Below are 5,529 nucleotides of genomic sequence, written 5' to 3'. Positions count from 1 at the left end.
GTGTGAAACTGCCTTGTAATTGTGAGGTAAGCATAATTTATTGTAATACTGTATTATACTTCACTACTGTATTCCATACTATACTGTACAATACATGTATTTCCATACTCATATTTGGTGGCTAACTAATATTTTCAGAGAAGATTATTTTTTTAAAAATGACAATGAAAAAATTCAATATGTTATATAGGTAAGATATTTGTTGAAATCTAAGCTTTTCAATAAATAGGGTTGGTCCGCCTGTCCATCCATAACAGATAGCTCTATAATTAAGGTTGAACCTTATACAAATAAAACTTTGGGTACCGGATTATAAAACTTTGGGTACCAGTTTATAAAACTTTGGGTATCAGATTATAAATCTATGGTCTGTCTGTCCGTCCAAACTTGCTGGAGTTATTCTCTATCAGGACCAGAAAACAGTTAGAACTACTGCTTGTCTATCTATCATTTATATGGCAGGTGTCCTAACTAACTAACCTGTCAAGTACTGTAGTTCTTGCCAGGAGTTTTAATGCCCTGCTGGAGTTATATTACCTTAAGTAACTCTATCCTTCACAGGGCAGGTGTCCTAACTAACCTGTTTAAGACTGTAATATTTGCCAGGAGTTTATTTGCCCTTCTGGAGTTATTCTCCACTAATAGCAGGTGTCCTAAATAGTATTACTAAACTCTTTAATTGCTCGACATTGTTACAACACAATAATCAACAAGGAGCACTAGACAACACAAAACATCCAGGGAAATGATTGTTGTTTAATCATATGTCAAGAGAAACCCACTAAATCGCTGGAAAAAGGAAGAACCATTTACATGTGATTCATGGGGAAAGAGTTATTCTATTTAATGTTACTTGACGCACCACATGAGGACATATACTTGTGAACATATCATAAGAGTTCTGCTGATATTTACTTTTTCTGCTAGCAGAAACAAAGTATCACAGCATTTTAATTGAACTTAAAAAATATATGATAGAGGGCGAGGCTTTTTATAAAAGTTGTATACCTGTGTATTAAGTCATACTGGTAAGACAGCTGCTGAACACATGACATGACAAAGTCCAACATAACCGAGGATAACTGAGGCAAGCCAATCTCGCTCTCTTTTTCTGTCTAAACACCAATGTATTAGGTAAAGTAATACTAAACTCTTTGATTGCTCGACATATGTCTGGAAGTTCTAACTGTACATGTTAATGAGTTGTGCATGTGTTTTGGGCCATGACATTCTCCCTACTACTCCAAATATTAATGTCATGCACCTGACATAGCAGCAGCAGGAACCATTGTTAATGTCTTTAGTCATAACGCTGTATTAAGCTAAGATTCGAACCTATCACCTCTCCAAACACGAGCGGATGCGCTACTGGACGAGACAAAAACGCAGAATTTTGTATAATTCCATAAGCGCACATATTTGTTTTATTCTAAACAGACACTATTTCCCCATATATTACAAGATAATGGCCATTTCTGTTTGACGGCACTCTAGGTTGTTGCTATACTTGGCAAAATAACGATTATATCCCAGCCTTCCCTGGACCCAATAAGGAAGACTAGTGCTGTTTTAACTCTTGTTCAAATACAGTAAAGTGTTATACAGTAATGAAATTCCGAACAGGGGAGTTTTGATATTAAAAATAAAACTGTCTATATGGACAATATTAAATTATAAAGTAGCTGTACAACTATGCTTAGCATACCTCTTGATATTGGGGATTCTCTAGTTTTCTGTGGGGGTGTGTAAGGTCCCCCCCTAAACATCCAGGCCCCACCAATGTTAGGTAAATAGTTGATACCATCCAGCATAAACTATTTTCTGAAATCAAAACATAATTGTTACTTTTATAAAATTAGGGTCAGTCTGTCAGTAAGTCCCTCTTTTCAACTGTCCATGACGGATAGTTATTCCCATTAATTTAGGCATGTTAGAGTTGTCCTTCAACGTATTTTCCTGTATACCTACCTAGCCTGTGAGGACGGGATACACAAAGATATCTTAATTTTAATGTATTTGCCAATTTGGATTAATGATGTGCTTAGTTTTAACCCTTGATCTTATTTTTAACCCTTAACAATCGGGGGGGGGGGGGGTCATTGAACGTTTTTTTCTATCTCAATTTCTCTGTGTGAAAGATACAGAGCCCAAATTGCGGGATTTTTAAAGAATTGGTATGACACATAACTGAGAGTTGGAATTTTTTTAATATCTCCATCCTGGCGGGCCCAGGATGCCAGCAAACCTGGCAGGGTAATTCCGATAAAGAGCAAGCATTTTTTTTTATTTAAACAAAGCATTTTATCTTACCAAAATACTTAAATATCCTCTAGTAGTACATCCTCATATGAAGTACAGGTGTTCAAGCCAATTTCAGGTTCCAGGTATGATCCTGCAGGTCCTGATCCTCCAGGTCTCCAGAAAACTTTAAAAGGCTCCTGTGACCGCAATTTTTAACTTAGAGACTTCAAAATTTAAACTTAAGCTTTTCTTACATGTCTACATAATGTATTAAACTTTCATAAGATCCGCTAACAATCAGAATGTATACTTGCCTACAATTGATCACTTAAAAATGTTTACTGGCCTATCATTGGTCAATCAAAATGTATACTGGCCCATCATTGGTCAATTTAAATGTATAATGATCTATCATTGGTCAATCAAAATGTTTACTGGCCTATCATTGGTCAATCAAAATGTATACTGGCCCATCATTGGTCAATTCAAATGTATAATGATCTATCATTGGTCAATCAAAATGTATACTGGCCTATCATTTGTCAATAAAAATGTATACTGGCCTAACATTGATCAATTCAAATGTATACTGGCCTAACATTGATCAGTTCAAATGTATACTGGTCTACCATTGGTCTTCTCTCTCCTTGATGTGATACAACTCTGGTAAGACCAGAAATTACAGAACCATTTTCCTGAAAAATAAAACACAAATTAAAATAATGTGATGATTATTATAGAAATACAACCATTTATCTATAATACAAAGTAGAACAATATCTGTCCGTCTGTATGGCCGTCTGTCTGTCTGTCCATCTGAAGCTTAAGATCTCGGTAAAAGCTAAACCAATTGGGTTTCACTCTTCAGGGAATAAACCTACTGGTACTGGGATGGTTTTAAGCTATTTTCTTGTGGCGGTTGAGCCTTGAGGCACAACCACGCCCCAAAAAGAAAAGATTCCCCCTCCAAATTTACAAATTTGCAAACATGGTTAATGAATAAGTAAACTTTGTGGACTACTCAAATTAATATCCCATTGTCTCCCTCACTGAATAAAACTCAGGTAAAGTAAAACCAACAAGGATGACAATGTCCATAAAAGCAAAGCTCTGAAACGGTAGGACAAAAGAACATTAACACTTGTAGATTGTCAGAACTGAATAAGTAGATTATATAGCATAAGTATAAACAAAATTGTAAGTAAATTTGTTGCAAAACTGTATAAATACAAAATATTTAAGGACATACTTACATTTTTAGGACTTAATTATAGAGATGCTTTGCTTATAACATTGTACCTTGTTGTAATAGGAATAAGTATTCCAAAAATCTAATGAATATGATAATTGTAACATACAAAAATTTGATGTAAAAAAATGAAAATTCAACATGTTTAAAATGGACATACGGACATTTTGGTAATGACCATAGAGTTGCTACGCTTTTTACATTGCACCCAACTCCTATAGGAATCATCATGCAAAGTTTGGAACCAAAAGGACAATTCTAACTTGCCTAAATTTACAAAAAGAGCTATCCGTTACTTACAACCCTTTCGCTTTCAATAATGGAGTTTTGTGTTTAACCCTAAGACTAATTAAACCAATGAAATAACGACATCGATAAATTAAGCGGAGAATTTTTAACAGTGACCAATAAGAGGCATTTATACCTTCACCCCCCTCCCCCCCCTCTGAACTCTGGTAAATTTAAATGGCGTTTAGTGTTTAACCCTAAGATACCTATGAACAATTAAACCAATGAAATAACGACATCGATAATTTATGCAGAGAATTTTTAACAGTGACCAATAGGAAGCATTTAACCCTTACCCCCCTCCCCTGAACAAAGGTTTAAACTTATAATGGCGTTTAATGGAAATATTATTACTTGGATCTCACGCTAGACATTCATGCACTCTAATAAAGTGAAACTCATAGCTGGCTAAAATAAATATATCCCCCTAACCATCCATCCCCTTTACCTCATCCCCTCCCCTCCTACTGGATGGATGTGCTGACCAATAAATCATGTCCATGTTAGCAACCTAATTTGATACTAATTTACGAGTATTGCAGGACAGGGATCTAAAGGGATATATGCGATCCATATCAGTCCAGTGGCTAGAGAGATCTCTTGCATACAAGGAGAACCATATCAGTCCAGTGGCTAGAGAGATCTCTTGCATACAAACATCCTGTTACTTTTTTACAAAAGTATATGATAATAGTTATTTCTCGCATCTTATTATAAACGGCTTTCCGCGGATATAGAATGTATAACCTTCAGCACCTCAGGGCTATAAAAACTAGTTTTAATCTTATAATTGTACATTTTTATATTCGTAGAAAGCTGGATGTAATACGGTGCTAGACATAGTTTTTTCGTATGGATGAGAACCGGTTCCTATCCACCGGATTCGAATAAATACGAGAAAAAATCTGATTATTATTCCGTAGGAAAAGTACTTACTTTAACTTTACAAGTATTGCAGGACAGGGATCTAAAGGGATAAGACAATGGCCGATAAATTAATGTACATCCCCAATGATCATACACATAATTACTACTTCTGTAGATTAAAATGTGTTGTTGAAACGTTTTGGAATTCAACTTAAAGAAACAGTAAATAAAAATTAAATTTAAGTAGTTGTACCCAAAGTTGTTGAGCCAACGAATTTGAAAATGTTATTCTAAAACTTTGGGGACTAGTGTAATAAACAGCCCAATGACACCTCCCTCCATGGTGGATCAGAAATGATACACTAAATATATAAAAATGTTTGAAAATATTTGGGAAGGGAGGGAGGTGACATTGGACTATTAATTATACTAGTACCCAAAGTTTTATACAGTCGATATATCAATGTGTTGGCATTAAAACTTTGGGAACTTATATTAAACCTCTTTTAGCTAACATTTTGAAAACTTTGTAAATCTACAGAAGGGGTAATTTTGTTTATCATTGTTGATTTAGCTTAGCTAATAAAATACAATGGATAAGTGGATATATTACTAGGGGAAAATTAATTTAGATTGCTACAATTTTCCTTATTTATTCATCCAGTAGGAGGCGAGGGGATTTGGTAAATAAGCTACAAGTTTCACATTATCAGAGTACAGAAAAATCTGCTGCAACATCCAAGTAATAATATATCCATTATAAACAAAATCCATTACCTACAAAAAAAGGTGAAAAAAACGCCAAACAAGGAATACAACATGCTGAAGAGCATAATCTCAGCTGGTAAATACCACAGGTAAAGGTTCAGCAGGGAAATGCCGTG

The 5,529-nt window shown here is 34.9% G+C and overlaps 1 long non-coding RNA gene across 1 annotated transcript; it reads right to left on the bottom strand.

Annotated features, from left to right (window-relative positions):
* Window positions 1-1,014: 1,014 nt before the first annotated feature.
* LOC145307695 (uncharacterized) lies at window positions 1,015-2,755 on the bottom strand. Its single transcript, XR_013875573.1, has 3 exons — window positions 2,311-2,755; window positions 1,706-1,821; window positions 1,015-1,115 (listed from the first exon to the last, which is right to left on the bottom strand). It is a non-coding gene; the product is annotated as an uncharacterized LOC145307695 (long non-coding RNA).
* Window positions 2,756-5,529: the final 2,774 nt, after the last annotated feature.

Source organism: Acartia tonsa, chromosome 15, assembly GCF_053477335.1.
Source record: "Acartia tonsa isolate MP-2025a chromosome 15, ASM5347733v1, whole genome shotgun sequence".
NCBI classification, from domain to species: Eukaryota; Metazoa; Arthropoda; class Copepoda; order Calanoida; family Acartiidae; genus Acartia; species Acartia tonsa.
The sequence above is the reverse complement of the archived record's forward strand: the minus strand, read 5'-3'. Positions and strand labels throughout refer to the sequence as shown.